This window comes from Dromiciops gliroides, chromosome 4 (assembly GCF_019393635.1).
Source record: "Dromiciops gliroides isolate mDroGli1 chromosome 4, mDroGli1.pri, whole genome shotgun sequence".
Taxonomy (NCBI): domain Eukaryota; kingdom Metazoa; phylum Chordata; class Mammalia; order Microbiotheria; family Microbiotheriidae; genus Dromiciops; species Dromiciops gliroides.
The window spans coordinates 426,139,406-426,156,165 of record NC_057864.1 but is presented as its reverse complement, the minus strand read 5'-3'; the positions used below and the strand labels follow the sequence as shown (position 1 = coordinate 426,156,165).

The window sequence follows — 16,760 nt, the reverse complement described above, 5'->3', positions numbered from 1 at the left end:
CATGGACTAATTGTTCTCCTTGTCCCCAGTGTTGCAATCTTACAATTCAATTCAATTCAATCATCACCATGATGCAAAGTATCTAGGAAACAAGGAAGAAAAAAAAAATCCATTTACAAAAACCCCATAATACAATCTAGCCTATGCATGCCTCCATTGATTCATAGCATCATAGGATTTAGAGTTGGAAGAGAGTTCAAACTAAACAATCCCCTTGATTTTATTTGTTTACCTTTTGACGAGGAAAATGTTTCTCAACCTTCATTTCAAACTTTAATTAAAAGCTTATTCAGCGTAGTTAGTCTACGAAGAATGAATTGGGTATTAGCAATAAATGAAAAGACTGCAACAGTCAGGGGGTTTAAAAATATTAGATTTGTAATTCTTGAGATCCATGAACAAGAGAAAAAAGTGGAAATATAACTTTTCAATTCTTAACTTTGAGAAGTTGATAATTTAGTTGGCATCATTATTAGAAACCTCATCAAAAATTTCAATGAGACATGGCATGGTATTATAATCATCCTTCCCATGGCAAGTGGTGCTTTTTCACTAATGGGCTGTTTGGGCAGAGCTTTTGCCAGTCTTTTAAAGCTAGTCAGACTGTCAGTTCCAATCTAATTTAAGATGCCAGAGAAAATAGGCTGTTTTGTCTCAGTATGGTTTGTAATAATGAAAGAATTTTTGTGCAACAATGCCTGAACATTAGGGATGTTAAAATGGATCAGTGTTATCAGATAGGCTAATATGACCAAAAAAAAGGAAAATAATAAATGTTGGAGAGGATGTGGGAAAACTGGGACACTAATGCACTATTAGTGGAGTTGTGAACTTATCCAACCATTATGGAGGACATTTTGGAATTATGCTCAAAGAATGATAAAACTGTTCATGCCTTTTGATTCAGAAATACTACGGCTAGGTTTATATCCCAAAGAAATAAAAAAGTAAGGGAGGGAAGGACCTATTTATACAAACATATTTAAAGCAGCTTTTTCTTGTAGTAGCTAAGAACTGGACATCAAAGGCATGCCCATCAACTGGGGAATGGCTAAACAAGATGAGGTATATGATTGTGATGGAACATTTTTGTGTTATAAGAAATGACAAGTAGGAGGATTTCAGAAAAAAAAACCTAGAAAGACTGACATGAACTGATGCAAAGTGAAGTGAGCATAAGAAGAACATTGTACATAGTAACAGTAATATTGTGTGATGAAGTACTGTGAATGATTTGGCTGTTCTCAGCAATACAGTGATCTGACAATTCCAAAAGACTCATGATGAAGCCTGCTATCTGTCTCCAGAGAAAGAATTGATCCTGTGTGAATACAGACTGAAGTATGCTATTTTTCACTCTTTCATTATTTTTTTATTCATCTTCAATTTATATGATTTCTATGATATTAAATGTTTTACATCATTGTACAAGAATAAACTATATCCTATTGCTTACTATCTCAGGGAGGGGGAGAAGAGATGAGGAAGGAGGGATAGAATTTGGAATTCAAAGCTTTTTTTAATGTTTAAAAAATTGTTTTAACATGTAATTGGGAAGGGGTAATGAAATACTCTTTTTTTTAAATGGATCAGTGTTCCTACGTTGGCAAACATATTAACCTCTTAAATATCAGAGATATTGTTTATTCCATTTTCTTTCTTTCTTTGAAACAATTGAGATTAAGCGACTTGCCCAGGTTCACACAGGTCAGATTTTAACTCAGGCCCTCCTTACTGCAGGGCTGGTGCTCTATCCATTGTTCCATCAAGCTGCCTCTACTCCAGTGTCTTTAAGAAAAAGTGAAGAGGCGTGTAACGATTGGAATGACGCCACCTGCTGGAGACTTACTGTAGAAAAGCTCCACCATGAGGTGAAGACTTCTGAGGGCAAGCCATGTGGTCAAGGTCCTTAGCATCAGGAAGTGACGTTTGCTCGTGGGTACTGTCTATCAAGGCTACCAGCCAATCAACTTGAGGAGCCGCCCATTTCTGGGAGGGGGACATGAAGTAGGAAGCAGATGCTGGTGGAGGGGTTCTGTCTCTTTTGGTTCCTGACCTCGCCATGGTGGGTTGGATGATAGGATCTCTTAGAAATAGTTAGATTTTTACCTTTCTCTCTGATCCTAATGCTCTTTAATAAATATTTAAACACTTAAATACTCTTGCTAAAGCTTATAATTTATTGGCTATCACTCATTAGATTTTAAATAGTTTAGCTAGAATTTTAGCCCTTATACACAGCTAGGTGGCACAGTGGATAGAGCACGTGCCCTGGATTCGGGAGGACCTGAGTTCAAATCCGGCCTCAGACACTTTACACTTACTAGCTGTGTGACCCTAGGCAAGTCACTTAACCCCAATTGCCTTACCAAAAAAAAAAAGAAAAGAAAAAGTGAAGTTTCTTATCATCTACTATGGTGTCTTACCTAAGAAGCACCTTCTTTCTTGGGAAGTTCCTTTTCTACCAATCCACACCTGTGCCTGCAGCTTGGCAATTTTCTCTTGATTCATGATTGTCTTTTATCTTGACATAGATAATTTGGAGCTGGAGAAAGAGCTGACAATAGGAACACATATGTAGGTTAGCAAGATGGCAGCCAGAGAGAGGCCTGAACCCTCCATTTTATACATTAAGAAACTGAGTCCAATGAGGGAAAGTGGCTTGTCCAAACTTGAAGACAGCTTCAAACTCAGGTACAAATCTATGGCTTTTCCCACTATACTACATGATATCTTCTATTACCCACTGAGTAAAATGCATAATTCTTAGCTTAAAATTCAAGGCCCTTTGCTGTTTGGCCATAACTGCTCTTTCCAACTTTATTTTCCATTATTACCTCTAATATTCACTTAACTCTAAATAAGCTATTTGTTCTCTAAAATATACCCTGTGCTGGTCCTCCCTCATGCCTTTGCTCACAATTCAAGTCAGTTCAAAATAAGGAACATTGATATACCATATGCACATTTGTGCTAGGTTCTAGGAATATAAAAAAATGAACAAAATCATTCCTGCCTTCAAAGAGTTTACATTCTACTGATGTTACAACATGCAGACAGAAAAATATAGCATTAACTGAAGAGGGATAGAGAGCATTGAGCAGGGACAGGGAAAGGGTTTCTGTAAGAGATAACACTTGAGCTAAGCCTTTAAGCAGGTTAAGCATTCTAAGGGAGGGGAAAGGGCTTTAACAGGCCTGTGTTGAGACAAGAAGAAAGGAGATGGAATTCTGACTTTGCAAAGATTCAGTAGACTACTTGGGATAGAACATGGAGTACATGGAGCTAGGAGAGTATTTAATGCTGTAGAGAGTTCAAGAAAGATGAAGAATGGAAAAATTCTATTAAATTTGGCAATTAAAAGATCACTGCTCAGGGGGTTGCTAGGTAATGCAGTGGATAAAGCACTGGCCCTGGATTCAGGAGGACCTGAGTTTAAATCCAACCTCAGACACTTGACACTTACTAGCTGTGTGACCCTGGGGAAGTCACTTAACCCTCACTGTCCAGAAAAAAAAAAAAAGGAATTATATAGGGGCAGCTAGGTGGTGCAGTGGATAGAGCACTGGCCCTGGATTCAGGAGGACCTGAGTTCAAATCTGGCCTCAGACACTTGACACTTACTAGCTCTCTGAACCTGGGCAAGTCACTTAACCCCAATTGCCTCAACCAAAAAAAAAAAAAAAAGATCACTGCTCACTTTGGAGAGAGCCATTTCAGTGACTGATTAGATCAGAATACAGATTGCAGAACCTCTGCGTTTCAGGAAACTATCTAAGATAGTTATAGACAGACAGGTTGAGATTTACACTGGTGATAAGAGTCTCACATTCTACAGTGTCACAGGCCCTTGACCTATTACCCATATCAGTGTATTATTTGGCAATCAGAGACAGTGACTAAGAATTTGATACTATGATAAATATTCTATTCTATCTACCTCACATAGGTATTGAGGACCACTGCATTTATGGAAGTTACACTCTGAAAAATACCTTATGTTGGGGGCAGCTAGGTGGCGCAGTGGATAGAGCACCAGCCCTGGAATCAGGAGTACCTGAGTTCAAATCCAGCCTCAGACGCTTGACACTTACTAGCTGTGTGACCCTGGGCAAGTCACTTAACCCCAACTGCCTCACCAAAAAAAAAAAAGTGTATAGTTTTGGGGCAGCCAGATGGTGCAGTGGTTAAAGACCATGGGCAAGTCACTTAACCCCCATTGCCTAAAAACAAACAAACAAACAAACAAAAAAAAAAACCTTATGTTAGTTATGGAAAAAGCATCAAATAAACATAAGAATCATGCTAGCTTAGAACTTGTTATAATATTTATAGAATGAGGGGGAGGAGGATCCTTCATTCTCTTTCACTTCAAACTTGATGAATTAGAGGTATCCTAATGATGAATGTCCTGTTCATGTGTACCATTCAATAGTCTCTTGATCTCTTACTGTCATATTCCTCATTTGAAAAATACATGGGGGAGGTAGTGTTTCCTAGATGGGAAAGCATACTATCTGGCTTTCCCAAGATTGCTTAGTGGGGCACTAATATATTCAGTAATGGAAACCAGAACTTCCGACTTTCATTCCAGAACTTTACCATACTCAAATTACCTTGGCAACATTATACTGTCCCCAAGTTGGAAAATGACAAAAATTTAGATAGTAAAAAGGAATTTAAGGCTATAGAAAAACATGTCTAAATAACATCTGTAAGTATACTAAACACCTTAAAAGTGGTTATCGAGGAAAATATTTATGTACCAATAACTTGAATTCTATACTTGACACAACCTTCCAAGGAAAGTACTCCAAGTTGGGAAGGGAGAAATGAAAAGAATGCCCCCCAAAAGGTCATAAGATGAACAATTTTACAGATACCTTCATCTAATGACAGGAATTCAAAACAATAGTCTGAGTAGAAAAGTTTATTTGAAAAAAAAAAGCAGGGGAGAGATTTGTTTGATTTTATCTAACAGTCTTCCTGCCCATAACTATGTCTACTCAGAAACATTGTATAAGCAGCTCAGTTTCTCCAAAATCCAGCTTCCACCTACCATCCTAAGTACAGAAAATGAAAGAAACAAATAATGTTGTGCAATAGAAAAAGGAGGAAGAGAAGGAAATGCAGTTTCATTGTTAAGGTTTTTATTGAGAAATAGGGGAAGAGGGTAGATTAAATGATCTCTAAAGACCTAATGCCAAGATACCAGCATTGTAAGATTCTCATTCTATGGTATTTCAAAGGTCTATCATTTTGTCTACGTGAATACTCCATAGTACAAGAGGATTGCAACCTGTTTACAACTTAAAAGACAGTTTTTGAGAATTGCCCTGGCCAAAATAATTAATCACTCTGTTGCCCAGTTTTTGATAAACCTTTTTAGGGTTTAGCTAGGCTAGTTCTAAAATTGCACACACAAACTCTGTTGTGATGATGTGATGATATTTAAATTCTCTCTAGCTTGGCAGGCCCTACCAGAACTCACTTTAGTGACAAAGCCTTCAAGAATCCAGCCATGATGAAAGAATATTGTCCTGATTCTAAACTGTTACAAAATGAGTACCTGGCAAAAACGAGGTTTAGATAATCAATATTCGGTATTATTGCCTCAACAAGAAGTATAAGGGAACAAAACACAAAAGAAGAAAAGTAGATGATTTTTTTTTCAAGAGTAAGGAGAAAGACGGAGAAAAGAAAATTCTTACTTCTTCAAAAGAGGAGGGGAAAAGCCAGTAGACCTTTGTTTAAGATGTTGTCCTTTTGAGCTACGTATGGAGCAAATGGAGCCAAAAGCAATATGGAGGCAAATGTAAGAGATTCTTAATATACTAATTACCATGCAGACAGGAGGTAAAACAAAAACAAATTCCCCAAACCTCACAATATTTACTGAGGTCATTTGTGTTTAGGTTCTCTAGAAAGAAGAATCCAAGCCAAAATTTTAACATAGGAGGGAGCATGAACCAAGAGTCATAGTAAATCCTGACAATTTCAGTTTGCCAGTCGAGGTACCTCAATTCACATGAGCTTTTGATATGTTTCTAGGTGTGGATTTCTCAATTCGGCACATAGTGGACTAGTAATCACCGCCTTCTTACATCTTCTGAGAAAGGGTGGGAGACATACAATACATATTCTGATAAATAGAAACATAATGATTTGAAGAGTAGAAGCACTACCAAATAGGGCAATTAAGAAAGACTTCCTGATTACATCTGAGCTGAGCCTTGAAGACAAGTAGGAATTCTAGGAGACGAAGAAGAGAAAGAAATGGATTCCAAACATGGTACACAGTGTGTATGTGAAAACATGAAAGTGGGGAAGGAAATGCTGAGTCTGGGGAACAGTAAATTGACTCATTTAATTAGAACATAGAATATGTAAAAAAGATGAATGCAAAATAATATTGAGAAGGTAGGCAACAGCCAGATTGCAAAGAGCTTTAAATGCTAAGCTGAGTCTATATTTTATCTATTAGAAAATATAAGATTCATGAGTGAAGAAGTAATACGGTCAGACCTGACCTTCGGGAAAAGTATTTTGGCAGTCGTGTGAAAAAAAAGGATTAGGAAGGGGAGAGACTTGAAGAAGGTTCATGTTGCTAGTAATGTGTCTGAGGCTGGATTTGAACTCAGGTCTTCCTGACTCCAAGCACAACACTTTGTGCATTAGGGTGTCACCTAGCCGTTTCCTTTATGTTGCATATATATCAGGGTAATTCTGGTATTCTGGATCTATGGACTTACTGAAATCTTGAATATAAAAATAACCAAAGGGCTTTTCAGTAATGACTGTGTCAAAAGATCGGTTGCATCTTCAACAACTCCTTAGCTATTCCTTATATTTTTAGATGCACCTATAACAAAACATAGAATCCTTGTAGTTGGAAGTTGTAGAACCCTGACATGACCAAAAAAAAAAGAAGAAGAAGAAATTTCTTTCTTTCCCTTGTTGGAATAACATTGCACAGTCCTTTAGTGGTCTGATTACTTATATAGTCAGATTTATGGGGTCAGGTTAATTATTCTCTTGGAAGTCACCCCTCAGCTTGCCACTTGACTCATTGCTATATATTTAATTCCTATAGGAATCCTATGATGTAAGGATATAATTCTTATTAATTAGGCTTGCAATCTTTCTTATTCATTAGTTAGCCTAAGCCCCACCCCAGTTCACTCAATATTGGTTTCTGAATGAATTAGAGAAATTTCTTTTTCAAATTTTACTTTTATATAATTTGTTAACAAATGAAACTATAATAAAGACAAATATAACTATTCATAATATTCCAACCATGTAAAATTCACTACCAGAGTCACCTCCACCCTTGAATATATAACAGCAAATGACATTTCTTCATTTGTCTGGAAATATCATTCCTCACCAATAAATTAACTCCAGATAGTGACTAAACTTTCATAAGAATCTTCTTCATATTTCTCAAGATAAGAGTTAGATTCAGTATCTTAGGAATTAAGCTATTTTAATCCTTTTTACTTGTCTCTTCAGTAATCACCAAAAAAAGGATCTTTTCAAAATATAATCTTTGCCAGCTTCTCAAACTCATTATAGCATTCTCTCCATACTATTTCTTTAAAGTTCTGAAGAGAAGTTTCACCTCATTGTCAACTCCTCCCATTTTCATTAAAGAACCTATTTTCCTGACCATTACTCCTCCTCAACAGGGAGTGTATAAATTAGTTCCCATGTATTATTCCCTACTACTAATGTAGCTAGTATTTCCAAATGATCCAATAGCTGGGTAATTCAAGGAATACTGGCTGGATGGATTCATCAGGCCTGATCATACTATGAATTAATTACCTTGCAATTTCCCAATCCTTTGCCCTTTCAGTATTCTTAAAATGTCCTTATTTTTATTCTTTCTGTCTATTCCTAAAATCAGGGACCCCTTATGACTTTCTAGTTCAAAAAATTATAAAACATATTAAATATATTAATCCTTATCCTTAAAATGGTGATAGTATGAATTTAGATTTAGTAAACTAATAAGAAGTAGGTGGCACAGTGCATAGAATGTTGGGTCTAGAGTCAGAAAGACTCATTTTTTTTAGTTCAAATCTGGCCTTGAATACTTACTAGCTGTGTGACCCTGGGAAAGTCACTTAACTCTATTTGTCTCAGTTCCTATCTGTAAAATGAGCTGGAGAAGAAAATGGCAAATTACTCCAGTAGATTTGCAAAGAAAACCCCAGATAAGGTCACAAAGAGTCAGAAATGACTGAACAACAACAACAAATCAGTAGGCACACAAATTCTTGGCATTGTCAGGATCCTATCACACACTTTGTATATAGATTCTATAAGGACATACATATGGGAAAGAACAACAACAAAAACCCTTAAATATCCTAGACATACACACTTCAATATAAAATATATTACACTTTCAAAAGACTCTACTGGGGAAGCTAAGTGACACAGTGGATAAAGTACCAGCCCTGGATTCAGGAGGACCTGAGTTCAAATCTGACCTCAGACACTTGACACTTACTAGCTGTGTGACCCTGGGCAAGTCACTTAACCCTCATTGCCCCGCAAAAAACAAAACAACAACAACAACAAAAAAAAACCCTACCACAACAGAAGTTGGGCCTGACTGACCTGAGGCAAAAAAGTATTTCAACACATAGAGGAAATCAGAATTTTACTCTATAAAGGAAATGAAACAGTGGCTTGATAATTCATCTCCCAAACTCATCTTTATACAGTATTAGAGATGTATTTTGATTAGTTTAAAACTACAAAAGGATAGCTAAATATAGCAAAATATTAATAGCTGGAGGACGTCTATAAATTATATTTAGGTTTTCATTAAATCATGCCTTCTGCAGATCCTCACATTTCACACCACTCTCCTTGATGACTTCTCCCAGAAGAGATTCACAACCATACCATCTGGCTGTGTCAATGTGATAAATACCACATTCTTTTAGGGCATAAACCACAGCATTATGGGAATAGCCACCAATTAAAAAGTAAGAAAAGACAGGAAAAAGGCTGATTACCGATTATTTTTTCCAAAAAGATATTTATATAATTTTCCTATTATTTTGGGATCCTTTAGGTCAAATTAATACTTTATTTGTAGAGCTATGTGAGAATTTTTATGATTAAGCTAATAGTGCTCTCACCATGAAGTCATTTTCTATAATAATTTGGACACCATTACATAATGACACAGACAGACTCAAACTTATATATCAGTCTGAATATAAGCCAATCTTTCACCAAAAATTTTGACTTGCACAAAAGATGAGTATAACCTATAGTTGGGATGATTTTCCCATGTGTATATATATATATATATATATGTACATATGCATTTATAGAGATATGCACACAAATTGCTAATAAATGCATACATGTTTGCATTTATATGTGCACATATATACATATGTATTTATGTATGTGTTTGCATATATACACATGATGTAGCTTTAAAGAGATCTCATTTGGGGAACTATTTCACTTCCCACTTCGATGCTTTTGCACAGGTTGATTCTGTATTCAAGGAATTCTCATCTTCCTTATCTCTGCATCCTGGAAGTCCTAGATCCTTTTCATGGCTCAACTCAAAAAACACTTTTTTCAAAAGGCCTTTCCTGATTTCCCCTGGTTGTTTGTCTCCCACCCTCCCCCCAATAACTTAGTATTTCCTATTTGGTACATATCATAGGACCATGTTGTATTGCCATAGCTAAATATAAGTTTCTTAAGAATAGGAACTGCTTCTCTTTTGCATTTGTAATCTCAGCATCTCAAACAGCACCCAGCCCATGAATGCATGTTGAGTGACATTCAGACCAAAATTATAATGTAATTAAAATATCTCATAATTTTATGACAAACTAGGAAAACAGGAAAAACACTAATCAACAAATCTGTTTCTCTTTTTCAATGAATAAATGAAAAAAAGAATTTATTAAACTCTTACTCTACACCAAGAATTATACTAAGGACTAGAGATACAAATGCAAAAAGCTCCCTACTGTGGAGCCTGTCGTTAATCCTACTAATAGCAATCTGGGGATTGTCTAGTATCCTCGGCATAGAACACTAATTAGAATATTGAACTTAGGCAGGTTGGATCTTAAAGCAGGCATTTCCAGACTTTTAAATTATGAACTTGACAAAATCAATAACATGAACATTTCTATATACCAAGAGCCTTTAATATAAAACCATGGATATCATATATTCCTTTTTTAAAACAATGGTATTGTGCCTGATAAACTTGACATGAACATTTCCTTATAGTAAAAACAGAAAAAAGATTGTATATGACTCTATATTCTCCAATATCCTAAACATAAACACTTCAATATTAACTATATTATACTTATAAAGGACTCTACTATATCCTACCACAAAAGGAGTTGGGCCTGACTGACACTGAATCTCTGTTAATAATTAGCTTATTTTAAATGGAATAAACATAAGCAAATCATCTTATGAAAGAGAATAATAGAAAGATAAAACCAGTTTATTTAGTTATTTAGTTATTATATATTTTTTGCAGGGCAGTGAGGGTTAAGTGACTTGCCCAGGGTCACACAGCTAGTGTCAAGTGTCTGAGGCTGGATTTGAACTCAGGTCCTCCTGAATCCAAGGCCAGTGCTTTATCCACTGCGCCATCTAGCTTCTCTAATTTATTTATTTATTTATTTATTTATTTATTTATTTATTTATTTATTTAAAAACCAGTTTTTAAAAAATCTTGGCAAGATATCCTACTATGTAAAATTATTCCAAGGGCATTCAGTGATAATAACAGAAGGAGCGCTACAAACAGAAGAAAAACAGAAGATATTTGCAAAAAAAAAAAAAAAGAATTTTAAAAAGGAGAAGAGTAGTCAGCCTTGCTTTGGGAAGTTCATTAAGATCTTTTATTGACCCCAAGCATCCCAAAAAACAAATGCCCATCTTTTATATGTTAACATTTTACCATTACTGATATATGGAAGCAACACATGGAACATTATTACTTCCTCTGCAGAATGAAAAATGAGTATCATATAGAGAGCAATGGCAAAACACATGATAGGCATGAGCAGACTGCAACATACAACCAAAGAGAAACTCCTAAAAAGAACTAGAGTAAAAAGATGTTATCAAGGAACTGAAAGACAATGAGGAAACCCTGGTCATGTGGTAACAACAAAAGATAACAGGTGATCAGACAGGGTGTGTCACAGGTACCCTCCCTATGTTGAGAGAAAACAAGGAAGATCCTGGCTATTAGATGGATCTTCTCTGGTGAAATTTTAGGAGACCGTGGGAAAGAGTCAGAGAAGATGAGCAGGCATGAATACGATATGATCTTCATTGCTGAAAAGAAGTCTTAAATTTAACTGCTTATCTCTGCCCCCTTCTGAATTTCTTTCTGATCTCTTCTGTATATTTACTAAATATTCCATTGACACCATTTCTTCTTTTTTGCATTATTATTACCACCCAGCCACATCCAAATAACCATCATCTTTGTAACTAATAAGTACAGTCAAGCAAAACAAATTCACATATTGGCCATGCCAGAAAATGTACGTCTTGTCCTTTACCTATTGTCTACCATTTTTCTCACAATGGGTAGAAAGCATGCTTTATCATCACCCATCCTCCAGAGTCCTGATTAATTATTGCACTGACCAGAATTCTTATGTCTTTCAAAGTTGTTTCCCTTTACAATACTGTAGACATCGTATAAATTGCTCTTATGTTTCTGCTCATTTCCATCTGCATCAGTTTATATAATCCTTTGCTTATTTTCCTGAATCTATCCCTTCCATAATTTCCTAAAGACTGATAATATGCCATTAGATTAATAAACCATAATTTGATTAGGCATTTCCCCATTGATGGACACCCTTTGTTTATATTTCTTGTGAATGGTAAACGCTGCTATAAAGATTTTGTGGGGCCTTCCCTTCTGTCTTTGTCTTCCTGGGGATAAATGTCTGATAATGGTATCACTGGGTCAAAGGACATACACAATTTGATGACTTCTTAGCTATAGTTCCAAATTGCCTGACAGAATAGCTAGACAAATTCATGGCTCTATCAAAAATGCATCAGTGTGATCATCAAGTAAACAAGCACTTATTAAGCTCCTACTGTGCATTTATTAAGCAGGTACTGTGCTAAGCACTGGAATACAAAGAAAAGTTTTAAAAAATGAAAGTAAAAAAATAAAATAAAATAAAAGTCGCTGCCTTCAAGGAGCTCAGAAGCTAATGGGGGATATAACCTGCATAAAGCTATGTAAAAATAGTAAATATACAAGATAAACTGAAGAGAATCTCTGAAAGAAACCATTAAGATTAAGAAAAACCAGAAAATACTTTTATAGAAGATAGGACTTCAGTTAAGATGATTTAAAGGAATCCAGGCAACCTAGGAGGCGGGATGAGGAGGAAGTGAGTTCTCAAGCACAGGGGTTTGCCAGTGAAAATGCCTGAAATCAAGAGATGGTGTCTTATGTATAGAACAAAAGAGAGGCCAGAGCCACACTGAATGAAAGAGTATGTGAAGGAGTGTAAGGTATTAGAAGACTGGAAAGGTAGGAAGGGGCCAGGCTATGAAGGATTTTAAAAGTCAGACAGATGTGCACAGTGACAGAAATATTGTTCAATGAAAAACTGTGAATGACTCAACTATTCTCAACAATATAATGATCCAAGACAATCCCAAAGGACTAATGATGAAGCATACTATGCACCTCCAAAAGAAAAACTAATATTGATTGAACACAGACTGAAGCATTCTATTTTTCACTTTCCTTCATTTTTTCTTTTATTCAAGTTTTTTTAAAACAAAATGACTAATATTGTAATGTTTTACATAATTGTACATGTATAACCTATATCTGATTGCTTACCGCCTCAGGGATAGGGAGGGAAGATGGTTAGGAAGGATAGAATTTGGAACTCAAAACTTTAAATAAAAATGTTTATTATCCAAAAAATGAATGAATGAAAGTCAAATTAGAGGTTTTTGTATTTGATCCTGTAAGTAACAGAGAGACCCCCAGTAACTGTCAGTTTTCCATTTTTGTCATCTTTGCCATTCTGATAGCTGTGAAGTGGATATTCAGAGTTGTTTTAATTTGTATTTCTCTTACTATTAGTAATTTGGAGCATGTTATATAGTTCTTTATAACTTGCATTTTTTTTTCTGCTGAGAACTGCCTGCTCATATCCTTTGGCCATTTTATCTTGGCTCCTAATCTTATATATCTGTACTAATTCCTTCTATATCTTAAATACAACACTTTTATAAGATACATTTTCCACACAGATTTTTGGGAAAGGTCACTGTTCACTTTGAATTCTAATTATACTGATTTTATTTGTGCAAAAAAATGTATTCTTATGCGATCAGAATCTTCCATTTAATATTTTATGATCATTGAGATCTATTGCTTAAGAATGTTCTCCCCGATCCTTAGCCATGAAAGGCATTCTTTCTCTATTCCTTTCATTTCTTTATGGAACTTATTATGACATATGATGTGAGATGTTGATTAAAAGTCAAATTTCTCCCAGAGTATTTCCCAATTTTTCTGGAAATTTCTAGTCAAATAGTGAGTTATTATGCCAGTAATTGGTACCATTAGGTTTATGAAATATTATGTTAATCAATTTATCTATTTTTTAAGCAGTACCAAATAGAGATGATGATTACTGCTTTGTAGCATAGTTGATGATATAGCACTGCTAGGTTTCCTTCCTTTTCTTTTTTAATTATTTCCCTTGAGAATTTTGATGTTTTGTTCTCTCCAGATGAAATTTGGTTTTATTTGTCAAGTCCTATAAAATAATTCTTTGGTAGCGTCATCAGTATGGTATTGAATCTGTAAGTTGATTTAGGTAATTTTTATCATATTAGAATGAACAACCATGGGGAGGGTATTCTGTATAATTCTGAATGTGTCTTAAAAAGTAGATTTCTAAATGTCTTATATATTCTGTACCCACATCTGCGGGGGAATGATCTATGGAAAATATTCCCATAGATTAATTATATGCCATTGCTTTGAACTAATTGTGTCTGGCTAGCCAGAAAAAAAAATGGAGACACATAGATGGGGACCATGAGCTATCATTTTGAGAAGATAGATACCCATAAAATTCCTTAATACCCGAGTGGTTATTCTGAGTACCCCCACATGTAAGAAGGAGATATCACAAGTACTATAGGTGAACAAATCAAAACAAGAATAATTTTCTAGTTGTTTATTTACAGAGAAATTTTAGAACAGTGTTTTTTGTTTTGTTTTGTTTTTTGGCAGGGCAATGGGGGTTAAGTGACTTGCCCAGGGTCACACAGCTAGTGTCAAGTGTCTGAGGATGGATTTGAACTCAGGTACTCCTGAATCCAGGGCCAGCGCTTTAACCACTGCGCCATCTAGCTGCCCCCCTAGAACAGTGTTAATCAGATGAAAGGAATTAGAACATTGGTCCCCCTCTTAGTTTAATCGTCTAATAATCTTATTAATCAAATAATCTAAATAATGCCAAATATGTCAAAGTAAGTGACACTTATTTCTGGTTTTCTTTAAAATTAATTTTATGGGGCGGCTAGGTGGCGCAGTGATAGAGCACCGGCCCTGGAGTCAGGAGTACCTGACTTCAAATCCGGCCTCAGACACTTAACACTTACTAGCTGTGTGACCCTGGGCAAGTCACTTCACCCCAATTCCCTCACTAAAAAAATAAATAAATAAATAAATTTTATACTTTAAACAAAAACCAAAAGCCTTTTGTTACTAAGCCTGTCAGTTGAAATTTAGTAATTTAGTAATTAAAATATTTAACTCCATGAATAATTATTATAACTCATTAATAGTATATTTTAACCAAAAGTAATTTTTATATACATACATACATACGTGTGAGTATAATTTGGTCCTCAGAACATTTCTCAGAAGTACATTGTATAAGCATTACAACCTGCATTTTTCAGATGATTTTCCTGGCCTCAGAGGTTAAATAACTTTTCCAAGGTCACACTTCTGGTAAATGGCAGAGCCTGAACTCAAATTTTGAACTAAGTCCAATGATCTCAATAGTATGTGTTAAGCATAAAAAAGTTCTTAGTAAAATCTCCTCACTAGAGGATTTTAGTAAAAGTTGAAACAGCACGAGGCAGTGTAAAGAGTGCTGGCTTTGGATGCAGGGAACCTACATTCAAACATTTTTTGTTGTTATTTTCAGTCATGTCCAACTCTTTATGATGCCCTTTGGGGGTTTTCTTGACAAAGATACTGGAGTGGTTTGCCATTTCCTTTTCAATTTTATAGATGAGAAAACTGAGGCAAACAGGGTTAAGTGACCTACCTAGGGTCACACAACCAGTGAGTGTCTGAGATCAGATTTGAACTCATGAAGACGAATCTTCCTAATTCTAGATCTGGCACTATAGCCACTTCACCACCTAGCTGCCCCTCTGCTATTTATTACCTCTATGGTATTAGGCAAATCATTTAACTTCTCTGAGTCTCAGTTTCCTGATCTATAAATGAGGGAGTTGTACTAGAACACTCCTGAATGTTCTTCAAGCTCTAATTTAATGTTCCTATGATCAGGAGTATTTTAGAGAAGGTTCAGGAACAAACTGGACTAAATGAATTCTGTCAATATCTATTGACTTATTAGTATTTTGCACTTTATTTCAAGGTTCATATGGTTTTAAATTTACATGAATTATAAAAATGCAATAATTTACATGCCTACAATACAAGTAACTTTCTAATAATTCTATTCATATAAATTGGCATATTTTAAAAACTAAACTGTGACAAAGGGGAAAAAACTACTTTGGGCCATTTTTGAAAGGATTCCATGACAGTGTTAAAACTGTACATGCATAAATATATGCAGATATATAATATCCTATTAAATGATTGAAATGTATTCTATTCATTTAAAAATGTCCTTAGATGATTTTGTACTGATAGGATGGAAATAAGAAAAATGTATAATTATGTAATCATTAGGCTAAAGTTACTATGGTTTTTCATAACAACCATTTAGCTTTTCCTCTGCTGGTAATGACGCCAAAAGAAATTAGGTTGTGACTATTGTTGCTCTCTGAGGCTGAATAGACATTTCCAAGTACAGAATGAATGAAGTTCATTCAGAGGTCTTGCGAAGGGACTGTGGTCCCTTTTTCATGCATAATGATTCCAGTAACAATATTTAGGGCGACACCAAGTTTCACTTTTTTTTTAACCCTTTTAATGGTGGACTGGAGATGACAGCCTTTAACTTTCTGTTTGTTTAATAATAAGAGAACTGTGAGCTAAAATTGCTTCTAAATGTATGTCTCCTCTTTCTTTGCATCCAACTTCCATTTATCCAGGAAGGGCAGCCTTGATACATATTTTATTGGGAAGGTATCTAATTTACTATATACAGCTTAAATCATAGAAGATTTGGACAAAAGATAATCTACACTTAAATAAACGATGCATAGCACTACTAGACAGACATTTTAGAAATGGAGCAATGTGAAAATACTGGTCAGAAATTTCCTTAAATCTGCTTTTCATTTTTTTTTTAAATTGTATATGAATACATATACTGGAACTTTTTTTGTTGTTGTTAAGGCAAGATTTCTACGGTTAGGTTAAAAAAAAAAAAAAGTCTGTCAACCACTTCCCCCACACCCTCTTGCCCTGACACTGGTGTTTGTGGTCTTTAATCTTTCAATAGCCTGGTTCATTATGACTA

General features: G+C 35.3%; 1 pseudogene; it reads right to left on the bottom strand.

Annotated features, from left to right (window-relative positions):
* Positions 1–456: 456 nt before the first annotated feature.
* The window catches only part of LOC122755191, a 28,804-nt pseudogene continuing 12,500 nt past the window's right edge, over positions 457–16,760 (bottom strand).